Source organism: Castanea sativa, chromosome 7 (assembly GCF_040712315.1).
Source record: "Castanea sativa cultivar Marrone di Chiusa Pesio chromosome 7, ASM4071231v1".
NCBI lineage: Eukaryota > Viridiplantae > Streptophyta > Magnoliopsida > Fagales > Fagaceae > Castanea > Castanea sativa.
The window spans coordinates 6,068,902-6,086,559 of NC_134019.1; the positions used below are offsets into that span (position 1 = coordinate 6,068,902).

Sequence of the window (17,658 nt, forward strand, 5' to 3'; positions counted from 1 at the left end):
AAACCTTTTCTTCTACTTTTTTTTTTTTTTTTTGGTGTGGAAACTGCCAAACTTTTTCAATGTTACCCTATTGTGTATTTTTATTTTTTATTTTTTATTTTATAAATAAAATTTCAACTTATAACGTTCACTTCATGATGATTGTTTTTTATCATTAGGCCAAGACATCAATTAGTTTTTGGTGTAGGCCGAGTTTGAACCACATCTCTTTTTGTTGACAAGATATTTTACCAATTGAACTAATCAAAACTTAGTAGAAGTTTTGACAACATAGTCAATATCCAATAATGCAATAAGCGATTCTTTTGTGCAATATGTAATAATGTATGGCGTAGATAAATCCAAATCTCTTTCGTCTAAAAAAATGTTAAATTACTAATTGTCTCAAAAGCTTAACCTATTGAAATATAGTAAATTTAATCATTTAACCACATACTTCTAAACACTTCCCCTCACGTGTGGGCCGAAACTACCTTTTAATAAGTGAGGTTCAACATGTGGGAATTTATATAGGAGATAGAGTGGAAGAAACAGGGATTGAACTCATGACCTCCTACTCTAATACCATGTTGAATTACCAATTGTCCAAAGAGTTTAAGTTATTGGGATATGATAAATTTAATCATTTAACCAAATACTAGACATTAAAAATATCTGGTGATTGGACAGAGAAGTCTATAGGAGGATTGAGAACAACTATAGAAGAATATGCGGCTCACTTGGAAAAAGTTCTAAGACAAAAGAGGTAGACAGGGAGGCACAGACAACATTTCGGGAGACACAAAGACGATGAGAGATAGGATTGTAACATCGATACCCCTTTTGAGTTTTGTCATAGCCAAGGAAACAACAAAGCCTGGATCGAGGCTCAAGTTTATTGTGCTCATGAGATTGAAAAGAACGAAACAGGCAAAGCAGAAAAAACATAAGTGGTGATAGTCAGGAGTTAATCCAAAAAGGAGCTCATATTGAGTTTGATTTTGGATGATAGTGCTAGGAATGCGATTAATAGTGTGAACAACATGAAGAGTGGCTTCGCCTAAAAAAGGAGTAGGAACTTTGGCAGTGAGAAGGAGAGCACGAACAGTGTCAAGAATATGATGAAGTTTTCATTCAGCTCTACCATTTTGCTGAGAGGTACTTGAACAAGTTAGGTGATGAATAGTACTATAGGAATGCAAAATAGCTTGGAAAGCATGTTAAGTGTATTCAAGAGCATTGTCAAATCAAAATTTTTTGATGTGTTTGGAAAATTGAATTTCAACCATTTTTGCTAAGTTACAATATACTTTTAACAATTTAGAACAATGTTTCATATGAAAGATCCAGCTATAGCGAGAATAATCATCAACAAAATATCGAAATTCGTCAATACTAGAGATAGAGAAAGACCCCAGACATCAGAATGAATTAGGTCAAAGACATCAGTAGACATTGATTCACTAGTATTGAAAGATAAAGCTAGTTGTTTTCCTAACTGACACGAAATACAATCAAATTTTTCTTTGGACACTGAACCTAGCAAACCTCTAGAAGCCAAGTGTTGTACCCGAGAGGAAGATGTGTGACCAAGTCGAGCATGCCAAAGTGCAAGAGAAGGTATAGAGGAAATTGCAGTAGCTACAACAGCAACGAAAATAGAAGCAATAGGTGGAAGATGAAGGTTGTCCATAGGAAGGATACGCCCAACTTTAGGATTGGTCCCAAGCTCTTGTCCCATCTTCGAATCCTGCATAGTACACCCAAAATAATAAAAGATAATGCGATAACCCCTCAGCTAATTGTTCCACATAAAATAAATTGTAAGAAAGGTTAGGAACATTAAAGACCACAGGAATCAAGAGGTTGGAGGTCGAGATAGAACTTATATTTTGACCAAACATTGTGGAACCATCTATTGTACGAATATTAAGAGGGTGTGTTGTAGGTTTAAGTTGAGAAAATAAGGACAAGTGAGGTGTCATGTGATTGCAACAAGCAGAATCCATAAGCCAAGAAGAAGGAGACATACTAGATAAAATAGAGAGAGAAGAAGAAAAAGATTCATTACCAACCATACGAATGGTATTAGCGATGATGCTTTGTAAGTGGGCTGAGGAAATGGTAATACTATGGAAATGGTGATTGTGGATCCAAAAGACTTGGACTTTGTGGAGATGGGAGCCATTGGTTGGATATTCTCAGTGTGAGTAACAATAGCAGTAGTAATGGAAAAAGCTAATTTGTTGCGATAATAGCAAGTCTCAATATTGTGGCCAAAACGTTTACAAAAATTGAAAAACCGTTTATTGGATTTTCAACAGCAATTGTTGCAATAAGAATAAGACATGTCCTTATTCTTCATTTAGAAACAAAATATTCAAAAATTGACTGCAAAAATGAAATATATGTGAAAGTTAATGGTCAACATTGCCAAAGTCAACGGTCAACCAGAGTTAGTCCAAGTCACTGAAGATGACGTTAGCATAATCAGCGGATGACGTAAGCTCAAATGACATCAACAATGACGTGGCAGATGACGTCAACATATGACTTAGCTAGGGTGACGTGGCAGAAGGACATCAGCAGGCAGTAAGGAAGCGTGTAGATGAAGAAACAAAAAATTAAGGTGGCATGTGAGACTTTCGATGATGCCGATTCTTTGCTGATTATGTAACTCAAAAAAAGGCAACTCCAATGGTATTAGCGACGACAGGATCGGGGCAAACTTTATGGTAGCGACTAAAATGGCAATGGTTTTCAATGTATGATGGTGGCAGCAACGGCGATTGTGACGGCAACGTCAATGGCAGCAGCAGAGAACACTGAGAAGATAGGATTGCTGATTGCACACTAAAAAGTTCAGAGCAGTAGCTCTGATACCATGTTAGAAATACTGAATAAATATATTGTATTTCTCAAGTAATAAAATATACATAATTGTCTTTATATATGAGGCAGTATATAACACAAGTATGTATGCTATACAAGACAAATAAGATGGGCCTAAGGCCCATAGCCTATTACATGTTAACCAAAAAAAAAAAAAAAACATAGCACTCACCAATCAATTAACCTTCGATGTGTTACAGGATGGTGACAGATTTCCAAAAGATTACTTGACCAAACTAGTTTTTACTTTACTTTTTGGTTATAGGGAGGTGGAGGGTTTATTAATACCAAAACTAGTTTTTACGGCAACAGTTGTCCAAAAGTAATTTTACGGAAAAAGTTGAAGGGGTTTTTCAAAAAGATTGTCATGAAAATATATGCCACCCACTTCATCATTTTATTGACCCTACCTAACTACCGGTCATAGCTTAATTAAATCCTCAATCCTCAAACACCAATAGTTACTTTCATACCCCAAAATCAAATCAAATCAAATCTCATCTCCTCTAACTCTTCTCCTACCGACACATAGGCTGCCACCAGGGACGGACCCAAGATTTCAAGCTGGGGGGCCAAAGATAAGCAAAAGAAAAAGTTTCAAATACGCATCCATATAGTATTAATAAACTATCAACCAAGAAAAATACCCAAAAATCATTGTTTCTTAATATATTAAGATACAATCATCTACCAACAAAAACAAAATACACGAAACACTATTGTTTCTTAATACAATCATCTATGAAAAGAGAACTCGACACTCTTTCAAATTTTCAAAATCATCAACAATTGAATCCAAACTAAATGTCGAAGTTATATCCTTTTCAATATATAACATCAAAAAGTCCATCAAAAAATCATTTTCCATTTTGTTTCGAAGGATAGTTTTGACCAATGTTATGAATACCGCTTCGGTGCTCATTTCGGTTTGTCTATTGGAATGGAAAATTTCGATACCAGATTGATACCGGGTTGTTTCGGCATACTGTTTCGGAATTACCTTTTTTATACTTTTTTATTTATTTATAATTTTATATACTTATATTTCCTTATATATTATTGGTCAAAATCCATATAATGTATTGAGTCTTAAAAGTATAAGTCCATATTTCAGCTAATATATCAATTTCAAGTCTAAAACTCTACCCAATAATTATAATAATACTATTGATTCTCAAAAAAAAAAAAAAAAACTATTAAAAAAATTTTACTATTAAAATATTCTAAAAAAATTACTATTAAAAAACCGAAATATAAAAGCTCAAGTTAAATATTAAAATAGTTTTATTATTTATATATTACGTGTGGACCTACATAAACAAAGCCTACAACTTTTTGTCAAGTCTCTTTGTCATTTCCAACACAGTCACATGCTAGGTTCGCAAAACAAGAAAGAAAACACAAAACAAGGCAATAGAAATTCAAAATAGAATTGAAGAAGGACCAACGGACAAAAAGAAAGAAGAAGAAGAAGAAAGAAGAAAAAGAAGATGAAGCAGCAGTAGTAGCTGTCTCGCCTCGGCCTCTCTATCTTTTTGTGACTCTGTCTCGCCTCTCCTAAGTTTCCTTTCTTTCTTTTTTTTTTTTTTTCCTTCGTCTTTCAGACTTTCACTTTCTCCGTTAGGTTTTGCTGAGTTTTCTTCTTCTTCTTCTTCTGCTTTTTTTTTTTTTTGATTTACATGGGTCATAGGCTCAGTTTTTCAACATATGTGTAAATATATGGGCTGTAAACATACTTCATGAGGGGGGCCAGCTGGGCTAGGAATTCATAAGGGGGCCTGAGCTAAAAACTGAGGGAGACCTAAGCTTAAATATATATATTTTTGGAAAATTTTAAGCTGCTATTTTTTTTTGTTGGCCCAGGACCCCTTAGGCCACCACCTGGGTCAGTACCCTGGCTGCCGCAAATGTCGCTGCTGGAGCAAGAAGAACTATAACAATAATAACATTCAGGCATGTGTCTTCTCGCTACTTTTTATTTTTATTTTTAATGTTAATAATTACTTCCTTATTTATCCTACTATTTTTAAGAAGCAAGTAGAATGAGGGTTGTATATAATACAAGTGCATAAGGCTTAAGTGTTTTTATTGCCTAGATTTTTCTACTAATGTTTGCTGCAGTTTATTAAAGAGAAATGAAGCAAACTTCTGTAGTATTCTTGAAGCTTGTAGTTAGCCTAAACTCCTAACACATCTATATATAGATGTGAGTTGTAAATGAAGTTGTAATGAAATAGAGTTTCAGCAATAGAGTTTCAGCAATACTCTGTTTTTTTCATATCTAGCATAATAGCAACTTAAATACTAAATTCTACTCCTAGCCATATTGTTCCAAACTTGCACCCAACAAATTTGGTATCAGAGCAAGGTTGCCAGCCCCTTTTGTCCTAGAACTATTGTTGGACATTTTTATAAAAAATATCATATTTATTTTAATACTCATTTATGTGAATTGAGGAAATCAATTATCCCTTAATGTCAGATACGTTAATTGCTAAATTTTGAAAATTCAAATATAATTCAAAATTTGAATAATTATTGTCAATGGTTTTAATTAGGAAATCTCTGAAAATTAATGTGAATTTTAATACCATATATTGTCAGCTTTTAGTGTACTTTCCATTCTAAACGTTTTGTATTCAAACGTTCTTATTTAAATATGACATAATAACGTTATATATGCAAGAATCTTCAGCACTTAAATGTACAGCTATTGCTAAATTATTTTATGTTATAATAAGTTACCATATATATACAAATTTTACTATTTGGTTTAATGGAAAGTGATCAAACAGCTAGCAATATTTTTTTGAGAGTAAACGGAAACAACAGCTAGCATTTTCTATAACATATATTAGGAAGAAAACTTTTGAAAAGGCATGGTAATAATGGGCCATTAATTGCATGGCATTATGATACTTTCTTTTTGTTCTCAATGTACAAACTTTGGCTAAGGACAAGTTATAGGTCCGGCTACATATACATATATATATATATATATATATATATATATATATATATATATATATATATATATATATATTTGGAAAGAAATAAGGATTGAGAGATACACACACTTTTATTTTGAATTACAAAGCTGTAAACTTTTCAAAAACAATTTTTTTTCTTAAACACTTACCATCTTTTGCTTCTTATTACTCACAAAAAACATTTTGTCTTTTACAAAATTTTTCTGGGAAAAGAAAGTACTATAGAGAGCTTATATCCTACGAGCAATGTAGGCTCGCAAGGATAATCAGTAAAGGTGGCTGGGCTGTTGTATCCTGGGGACAACGTGCAAAAACTATTTGTTTAACTACATTGGATATACCGTAGACGGCACGATTTGTCTCAAGACAGTGACTTGGTCCACGCCTCATCTCCGCCACCTCTTTTTGGTAAAATCAAATTGTGTAATTTTCAAGGAAAATTCAGGTATTATCTCTCCTTTATTTCCAACAATTTGAGACAAATCGATATGAAAAACACAAAATCATCATTGGAAAATGGTAATGTTATGTCTAATTCCTCTGGAGCGGGTGATCTTAATAAGCCATTCTGCTTCCGTGGTGTTAACTTTAAGAGATGGAGACAAAAGACTTTATTTTATCTTACTCTCTTGAATGTGGCTTATGTGTTAACTGAGAAAAAACCAAAGAAAAAGAAATCTGAACAGTTGACTGAAGAAGATCTTTCTTAACATGAAAAAGATGTTAAGAACTGGGATAAGGATCATCTTTACTGTAGAAATTATTTACTTAATTGTCTTTCTGATGATTTGTATGATTATTATGATCAAGCTTACAAATCAGCCAAAAAGATATGGAAGGCATTGAATCAAAAATATGATACAGAGGAAGCTGGATCCAAGATATATGCATGTAGCCGATTTTTCAGATTTCAGATGGTTGAAGGCAAGTCCGTGGTGGAACAATCCTATGAACTCCAAATGATTGCACAAGATGTTCGAACTGAAGGCATCGTGTAGATGAACAAATGCAAGTTTCAACCATCATTGACAAGCTGCCTGAATCTTGGAAGGAGTTTTCCAAAGTTCTGAGACACAAGCAAAAGGAACTCTCCATTGAATCCCTTATCACTCGTTTGAGAGTGGAGGAAGAGGCAAGAAACCAAGACAAAACTGTTGAACTTCATGGAGCAAATGGTCCTAAGGTAAATTTTATCTCTTCAAATGAAAACATGCCAAAAGCCAATGCAAAAAATAATGACTATGTAAGGCCTAAGAAAAGAAACTTCAAACGTAGGCCAAATGGAAATCAGCCTCAACATAAGACCCACTCTAATCAAAGAAAGAACCAAGCACACCATCCTAAGCATGCTCCAAATAATGGCAATCACACTAATAATAGCAATTATGCATGTTTTGTATGTGGAAAGCCTGGACATTCGGCTAGAAATTGTCGTTTTCGAAAACATGGGCCTATGGCTTAAGCCAATGTCATTGAAGAGCCTCTTGTGGCTATGGTTACCGAGATTAATATTCTCGAAGGCTTAGGAGGGTGGTGGATTGATTCTGGAGCAACCAGACATGTTTGTTATGATAAAAACTGGTTCAAGACCTACACCATCTTGGATGAGAAAAAGAAAATTATGCTTGGTGATTCTCATACCATTGATGTTGTGGGTATTGGAGAGGTGCTTCTCAAATTTACTTCTGAGAGAGAAGTCACTCTCAAAGATGTTTTTCATGTTCCTAACATTAGAAAGAATCTAGTTTCTAGTTTTTTGTTGAATAAGGCTAGTTTCAAACAAGTCTTTGAGGCTGATCAATATGTACTCTCTAAAAAGGGAATGTTTGTTGGCAAAGGCTATGCTTGTGATGACATGTTTAAACTTAATGTTGAGATGAATGAAAATTCAAGTTTTGCTTATATTGTTTCTTGCGTGAATGTTTGGCATGGTAGATTATGTCATATCAATAATAAATATATGAAAAATATGAGTGGTTTAGGTTTAATTCCTAAACTTGAAAATGAACTTGAAAAATGTGAAATTTGTAGCATGACTAAAATTACTCAAAAGCCTCATAAATCAATTGAAAGAAATACTGAATTACTAGAGCTTATCCATAGTGATATTTGTGAATTTGAAGGACACTTGACACGTGGAGGTAATCGGTATTTTATAACCTTTATAGATGATTTTTCAAAATATTCATATGTTTATATTATGAAAAATAAAAGTGATGCTTTTGAAAAATTATCAATTTTCTTAAAAGAAGTTGAGAATACTTTTGATAAAAAGGTTTAGAACTGATAGAGGAAAAGAATATGATACTCTTGGTCTTAATAATTATATTCAATCTCTTGGTGTTGTTCATGAGACTACTGCCCCTTATTCTCCATCTTCAAATGGAGTAGTTGAACGTAAAAATAGGATTCTTATAAATTTAACTAATGCTATGCTTGTTAGTTCTGGGGCTCCTAAATATTTTTGGGGTGAAGCTGTTCTAACTGCAAATTTTGTTTTGAATAAAGTACCTCATAAAAAGACTTTTTTAACTCCTTTTGAATTAAAAAATATATATAAACCAAATCTGAATTTTTTCAAAGTTTGGGGTTGCTTAGCATATGTGAGGCTACCTGACTCTAAAAGACCTAAACTTGGGGTAAATGCTTCTACATGTGTATTTTTAGATTATTCTTTAAATAGCACAACTTATAGATTTTTTGATATTGATAATAATACAATAATTGAATCTAGAGATGCAATTTTTCATGAAAATAAATTTCCATTTAAATATAAAAATAGTGGGGGTTTTGAACAACAAGAGAATTTTGAATGTTCAACATCTAAGTCAAAAGATGTTAATGAATATGAGTTTGAACCTAGGAGGAGTAAAAGACCTAGAATTGAAAAGGTTTTTGGTCCTGAATATTATGTGTATAATTTACAAGGTGACCCTACTTCCTTAGAGGAAGCTTTATCTTCTCCTGATTCAGGTTTTTGGAAAGAAGCCATCAATGATGAGATGGATTCTATTATCTCTAATAATACTTGGAAACTTGTAGATTTACCTCCAGGTTGTAAAACAATTGGATGTAAATGGGTACTTAGAAGAAAATTAAAACCTGATGGATCTATTGAAAAATTCAAAGCAAGGCTTGTAGCTAAAGGTTTTAAACAAAAAGAAAATATTGATTTTTTCGATACTTTTTCTCATGTTACTAAAGTTACGTCTATTAGATTATTGATTGCTATAGCAGCTATTCATAATTTGATGATACATCAAATGGATGTAAAGACGGCATTTCTAAATGGAGATTTAGAAGAAGAAATCTACATGGACCAACCAGAAGGTTTTACAATGCCAAGTAATGAGTATAAGGTATGTAAATTATTAAAATCTCTATATGGTTTAAAACAAGCACCTAGACAGTGGCATGAGAAATTTGATCAATGTTTCCTTTCTAATGGTTTTAAAACAAATGAAAGTGACAAATGTATGTATTATAAAACTTTTGATGATGCTCATGTTATAATTTGTTTATATGTTGATGATCTTCTAATTTTTGGTCCTAATATGGATATTATAAATGCTACCAAAATGCTTCTTAAAAATAACTTTGATATGAAAGATTTAGGAGAAGTTAATGTGATTCTTGGCATGAAAATTTCTAGAACTTCAAATGGCATATTTATAGATCAATCTCATTATATAGAAAAAATTTTGAAAAAATATAATTACTTTGATTGTAAACCTGCAAGTATTACTTTTGACTCTAGTGTGCATCTTTTTCCTACTAAAGATGAAAATGATATTTACAATCAAAAGGAATATGCTAGTATTATTGGAAGTCTTAGATATGCTACTGATTGTACTAGACCTGATATTGCTTATGCCGTAGGAGTTCTAGCAAGATTTACTAGCAAACCTAATTTTGATCATTGGAATACCATGACGCAATTAATGAGATATTTAAAAAGAACTGCGCACTATGGTTTGATATATCAAAGATATCCAGCTGTTCTTGAAGGATATAGTAATGCTAGTTGGAACACCTTATCAGGTGATTCTTTGTCTACCACTGGCTATGTATTTACTATAGGTGGTGGAGCAATAAGTTGGAAATCTAAAAAACAATAGATTATTGCTAAATTCACCATGGAGGTAGAATTAATTACCTTATCTTCAGCTAGTGAAGAAGCAAGTTGGTTACGAGATTTATTATTTGAAATTCCCAGGTGGGAGAAACCTATTTCACCTGTCTTAATTCATTGTGATAGTACTGCCACTATTGGTAGAGTGCGCAACAAATACTATAATAGTAAATACAGATCTATTAGAAGAAAACACAGTACTGTGAGATCATACATAAACAATGGTACCATAAATGTTGATTGTATTAGTACAAATGATAATATTGTGGATCCATTAACTAAAGCTCTAGCTAGAGAAAAGATCTGGATAGCATCGAGGGGGATGGGACTTAAGCCCAAAGAAGAATAAACTACCTATGAGGATACCCTACCTAGGGATTGGAGATCCCAAGAACTATGTTCAAAGGGAAAAACTAATCATAGAGTAGTTTGATTAACATGCACTAAATATATGTATGAGTAATAATACTCATGTCCCTCCCTATGGTGTGCGTGCATGTATCTTGTAACGTTATATAGGGTAAGTTTTTATTTTTATTTATTAAAAACTCTTAATGTGGACTATAGCTCTTATGAGTGAGATGTTAGAGTTACAAGAACATCCTTGATAACCACACCTAAGTGAGCATGGAAGTGAGGCCGCTTCCTTTGAGAATGGGGCTAGTTCTCTAAATAGCTCATGGATGTTGGGATAAAGCACAAGGCCGTAATGTGCTGGCTTAAAAACTCGTAGTAGAGTACTGAAATAATGTATGTGTGATGTAATGTTTTGTATCCATAGAAAAAGTTATAGTTCAAGACTTAGATCACTATTAACTTTGGAACAATGTTGTTGAAACAGTAAATGAGGGTTCAAGCCATTGGCACTCTCATTATGCATAATGTTCTACTTAACCCAGAAAAAATTGCTCTTTTATATATATATTTACCTATTTATTTTTTATAAAAATAAGTGGGGGATTGTTGGATATTTTTATAAAAAATATCATATTTATTTTAATTCTCATTTATGTGAATTGAGGAAATCAATTATCCCTTAATGTCATATACGTTAATTGCTAAATTTTGAAAATTCAAATATAATTCAAAATTTGAATAATTATTGTCAATGGTTTTAATTAGGAAATCTCTGAAAATTAATGTGAATTTTAATACCATTTATTGTCAGCTTTTAGTGTACTTTCCATTCTAAACGTTTTGTATTCAAACGTTCTTATTTAAATATGACATAATAACGTTATATATGCAAGAATCTTCAGCACTTAAATGTACAGCTATTGCTAAATTATTTTATGTTATAATAAGTTACTATATATACACATATTTACTATTTGGTTTAATGGAAAGTGATCAAACAGCTAGCAATATATTTTTGAGAGTAAACGGAAACAACAGCTAGCATTTTCTGTAACATATATTTAGGAAGAAAACTTTTGAAAAGGCATGGTAATAATGGGCCATTAATTGCATGGCATTATGATACTTTCTTTTTGTTCTCAACGTACAAACTTTGGCTAAGGACAAGTTATAGGCCCGGCTATATATATATATATATATATATATATATATATATATTTGGAAAGAAATAAGGATTGAGAGATACACACACTTTTATTTTGAATTACAAAGCTGCAAACTTTTCAAAAACAATTTTTTTCTTAAACACTTACCATCTTTTGCTTCTTATTACTCACAAAAAACATTTTGTCTTTTACAAAATTTTTCTGGGAAAAGAAAGTACTATAGAGAGCTTATATCCTACGAGCAGTGTAGGCTCGCAAGGATAATCAGCAAAGGTGGCTGGGCTGTTGTATCCTGGGGACAATGTGCAGAAACTATTTGTCTAACTACATCGGATATACCGTAGACGGCACGATTTGTCTCAAGACAGTGACTTGGTCCATGCCTCATCTCCGCCACCTCTTTTTGGTAAAATCAAATTGTGTAATTTTCAAGAAAAATTCAGGTATTATCTCTCCTTTATTTCCAACAACTATAAACCAAACAACCATAAACCATGGCAGCAAGTACAAGTACAGCCACCTTCAACTATGCCCAAAACATTGTTCCTATCTTCACCGGTGAGAGCTATGATTTTTGGAGCACACAAATGAAGACACTCTTCATCTCACAAGATTTGTGGGATTTAATTGAAGAAGGCTATGAACAGCCAGAAGATTTGTCAACTTTGGCAGCAGCAAAGCTAAAGGAGTACAAGCAAAACAAGCAAAGTGATGCAAGGGCTCTACTCTTCATCCAGCAAGGGGTAAGTAAGACTATTTTCCCTAGAAATTCTGGTGCAACAAAATCTAAAGAAGCATGGGAGATTTAAGAAAAGCAATTTAGTGGCTATGATAAAGTAATTTCTACTAAACTACAGAATCTTTGGAGAGAATTTGATAACTTGCAAATGAAAGAAAATGAAACTGTGCAAGAATTTTTCTCTAAAGTTTCGGCAATAATAAATCAGATTAGAGGCTATGGTGATAATATAAATGATCAAAAAATTGTAGCGAAAATACTGAGAAGTTTGTCAGTAATATTTGAACATGTGGTTGCTGCAATTGAAGAAGCTAAAGACTTATCAAAGCTAACACTAGATGAGCTTTGTGGATCTCTTGAAGCACATGAAAAAAGGATGGGTAGATTTTCTACTCAATCTTTTGAACAAGCATTTCAATCTAGAGTGAAAAGTATAGACAATAAAAGCACAAAAAATGAACAAGAAAACAAAGCCAGCAGTTCCTCCCAACAAAGGAGAAATATTTATTTCTCAAGAAAAATATCTTGAAGAACTACTCAAAAGGTTCCAAATGAACAACTGCAAAACAGTATCCACCCTAATGGCATTCAATGAGAAATTGCACTCAGACGATGGCAAAAAAAGTTGATGCAAGAAATTATTGAAGTTTGGTTGGAAGCTTAATTTATTTAACAAACACAAGGCCAGATATTGTGCAACCAGTCAGTCTTATTTCCAGATTCATGAATGAACCAAGCAAAATCCACCTCACAGTAGCAAAAAGAATTCTATGCTACCTAAAAGGTACAAAGAAACTTGGCATCAAATATGTGAAAGAAAAAGACAGCAAGCTAGTGGGATATACAGATAGCGACTGGACAGGTTCAATTGATGACCGCAAGAGCACTTCTGGTTACTTATTCTGCCTAGGTACAAAACCAATTTCTTGGTCCTCAAAGAAGCAAAACCGTTGCATTATCATCAGCCGAGCCGAATACATAGCAACTGCAGGGAATTAACACGAAATTCCCAACTTATGAGAAACAAAAAATAGAGAAAACACACGCTAAAGAAAAACAATCACATGCACAAGATAGTATTTACGTGGTTCGGCGATTTGCCTACGCCCACGGAGTTGCAGGGATTTCACTATTATCAGGGAAAAAATACAAAGTGCAGCTACTATTTTTCACTCTCTCAAAAATAACAACAGAAACCCTAATCATCAAAACAACATTTTTTTTCTTCTATATCTAGCGCACAAGATTCACAATGGGCTACAAAACAGGCCAAAAAATTTTCTCGGGGCGTTGCCCCCGGACCCCCAAAAGGCTTATACATGAGCACTACAACTTGGGCTTATCAACCTAAGCCTCCACTCCATGGACTAAGCCTCCAAAAACCTCCTATTAAAAACCATACAACATTATTTAAGTCGGGTCAAGTCATCAATCAAATCACACACACAACTACGCTTCACAAAACCCAACAACAACATGTGAAGCAATATGACTAAGAAGAATTCTTTTAGACATGCAACAAAGTAAAGAGACACCAACCATCATCCACTGTGACAACATGTCAGCCATTGCTATGACCGAAAATCCAGTGTTTCACAGTAGAACAAAGCACATTGAACTCCGCCATCACTTCATCAAAAAAATTGGTGCAAGAAGAAGAAATACAGCTCAACTTTGTCAACACAAATGAGCAACCAACAGATGTTTTTACAAAAGTTGGTACTTCCAAAAAATTGGAAGAGTTCAAGAAAAATGTGGGAATTACAAATTAAGAGGGGGTATTAAAATGTAATTTGTAATTGATAAGTGGCTCCCTATGTGTCAAAGAAAGAAGCAACTGAAATCTAAGTGTCAACAAATGAAGAATCCAGCACCAAGCAAGCATGCAAGTAGACACCTCATGGACAAGTGTCAATTAAAGAGAAATGAAGCAAACTTCTGTAGTATTCTTGAAGCTTGTAGTCATCCTAAACTCCTAACACATCTATATATAGATGTGAGTTGTAAATGAAGTTGTAACATCCAAAAAAGAAATAAAAATTGCAATGAAATAGAGTTTGCAGAAACTCTGTTTTTTTTTTTTTTTTCTTCATATCTAGCATAACAGCAACTTAAATACTAAAATTCTACTCCTAGCCATATTGTTCTAAACTTGCATCCAACAATGGCAAGGTGAAGGGTTTCCAAAAGAAGTTTTTAAGGGAAGTTGGGGGGTTATTACCATAATCTGTAGAACAAAATGATAAGCATCAGCATCAAGTCTAATTCCATAGTCATTCCAAGCGAGCCTACTCCAAGTGGCCTATTTCAGTTATCTGAGAATGATCAAGCAGCACAGTGGACTCATACACCAGTCATACACATTTACAAACCCAACAACAACATCCCATCTTCATTCAAGAAGATGAAAAATGCCTTAAGTCGTGCATTGATTCACTTCTACCCCCTAATTGGCCGGCTACGTTGGAAAGAAGGCGGCCAGCTAGAACTTGATTGCAATGCAATGGGAGTGCAAGTATTGGAAGCTTATGCTAACGCAAAATTGGATGAACTTGGTGACTTTGTGCCTATTGGTGTAGTTGAAGATCTTGTCCCCAAGATTGATTATACTACTCCAATTGAGGAGTGGCCTTCGTTCCTGGCACAATTGACAAGATTTAGCTGTGGTGGCATTTGTGTTGGAACAGCCGTATCTCATACCATGGCTGATGGACTATCTGCAACTAACTTCATTAGCTCATGGGCAAAGTTGGCTCGAGGATGTGATTTGGAGGACGATGAGATACCATTTCTTGATCGAACTGTGTTGAAATCAAGTGAATCGCTTATGAAGCTGCGCTTGGATCACATAACATACACCACAAAGTCACCACTCGTGATCGGGAGCTTGGATGCCAAGGAAGAGCAAAAGAAGGAAACAGGTGTGCTTGTAAGGCACGTCGTGTACCTGATCATGACAATCAACCTACAAGAGTTCGCATTTTAGTTGACGTTCGCAACCGGTTAAATCCACCTCTCCCTCGACAATATTTTGGAAACGCAATTTGTGCTACAGTGACATCAACATGTCTCTACGGCGACCTCTTGTCCAAGCCACTGAGTTATTCTGCTGGAAAACTAAGGGAAGCCATTAAGACTGTGACAGATGAGCATATAAGGTCTAATCTTGATTTTATAGCAAGTCAGAAGCATGTTGGTGGTCTGAGGAGCAGCTTTGACATTCGAGGAATCAGTACAGAAACACCTTTCTTAGGGAATCCTAACCTTTCTCTTGGTTGCTGGATGAATCTACCTGTCTATGACACAGATTTTGGTTGGGGAAAGCCTATATACGTAGGTCCAGGGTTGTTAAATATGGATGGTAAATCATATATTTTGCCAAGTCCCGTTAATGATGGATCTCTCATCATAGCACTTCGTTTACAAACACAACACATGGATTCTTTCAAGAAATACTTCTATGAGGATCTTGCTATATGAACCGAAATATCTGTCAGGACAACACAGGACCAGATGTGGATGTGCAAAGTTGCATGAGTGCTTGGACTCAGCAAAGGATAAAAGCTGACGAAGTGGAGTTGGATGTGCTGGAATAGTTCTTAGTTATTTCGCAAGGATTGGTAGCAGTTGATTAGTTGATAGGATTTGTCAATAATGCTTCCTATCTTTTAGGAAGAAATGGTAGCAGAAAAGATTTAACACTAGTTGTTAATCTATGTTGCTATTTTAAATTATTAGATATGACTGTTTCCTTTAACTTAGAAGTAGTTGGATGAGACTCATCCCATCTTTGTACTTCTGCTATTTATGTAAGTTGATATGCAAAATAATGGCAAGTTAATTTAAACAAAGTTTCTCTCTTTCGGAGGCTAATTGATAATTCAAGATTTAGTTCTGCTATTTAAATTTAATGTTATTCTAGTAACGTTGTTTGTATTTTTTTTGAAATACGTGTGGATGAAAAAGTATGTAAAAATACGTGTAATGTTATTAAAAAACTGAAAACTGTTGCTTAAAATGCCATACCAAATGGCCCTTTATGTATTTGGAAAGAGGTAATTCTACTTACAGAGTGGGCTTCAGAAAATGAGAACCATCCTACAAAAGTTCAAAGTGATGTAATAGATCGAAGCCATATCCAACAGAATCTAGATGGAACTATTAGGATAAGTTTTGATGATTCAAGATTTAGGTCACATTTAATAAGGGACGGACCTAGGATTTTAAGTTGGCGGGGGTTGGAGTATAAAGAAAAAACAAACTTCAAATAGGTATCCATATAGTATTAAAAAATGATAAATACACAAAATCATTAATTCTAAATATATTAAGTGCAATCATCTACCAACAAAGACAAAAACAAAAACAAAATAATATTTTTTTTAATACTAGGCTAGCTAGGAATTTTTTTTTTTTTAAGTTAGAGCATCCACAGTAGTGGTGCTAAAAATTTTAGCTTTTAGCACATCAAAAAGCTATTTATCTATTTTACCACCTCACTTTACAACCCAATATCAAATATTCTGTTTTTTTTAATCACTTTATTTAAAATAATATAAACAACTCATTTAAAATAATAAATGAAGAAAGAGAATTTAAGTTTTTTTTTTATTTTTTTTTAATTGAAGGAAGAGGTATACTCTTAATAAAATATTGTATTTTATTTTTAACAACTTGCTACAGTCAAAAAATTTAACTTTAGCTTCTCCAATAACACATGATTTTTTGGTTTTTTGATGGTAAAATAGTTTTTTTTTTTTTTTAGCTAAAATACAATCATCATTGTGAATGTTTTTATTGTTTTTGTTAAGTTTTTGTGTTGGATAGTTGTTATTTGGATTAGGCTAGTTAAGCAAATTGGGAAGAAGGAGAACCTAAGACTTTAGAAGGAGACCCAACTACAAAAAAAAAATATATAAGAGCATCCGTAGCAGGTGTGCCATATACCAAATTTTTGGCATTTGGCACACCAAACCCCAAAGTATGAGCCTCATGAGATGGTCTATATATGTCAAATTTTTTTAAAACATGCTACAGTACGCTCTCAAATTTAAGAGCGCACTGTTTACCTTTTGCATAATTTATATTACTTTTTTATTCATGATGGGCTCCCTTCCTCTGTCTCTTCATCTCCTCTTTCTTCCCTCTGTTTCCTCATTTCCTTCACCAACCAGTATCTGCTCTCTCTCTCACTTCCTTGTTCAACTATTTCTTTGCTCTCTCTCCCACTCTTAGATCGCTGTCCACCAACACAGCCACACGAATCCAACCCACCACATCCATAGCAACCCATGGCCTAATCACCACGCCACGCCACAGCGCCGAGCTTGCCGTGCCATCCACCACGTCATCGGAACCTCCCACCATTGGATTTCTCTCAATCGGCCTACAGTGGTGGGTTTT

At 34.0% G+C, this 17,658-nt stretch overlaps 1 pseudogene; it reads left to right on the forward strand.

The window, feature by feature from the left end:
- Nucleotides 1-14,494: 14,494 nt before the first annotated feature.
- Nucleotides 14,495-15,735, forward strand: LOC142642528 (hydroxycinnamoyl-CoA:piscidic acid hydroxycinnamoyltransferase-like; annotated as a pseudogene).
- Nucleotides 15,736-17,658: the final 1,923 nt, after the last annotated feature.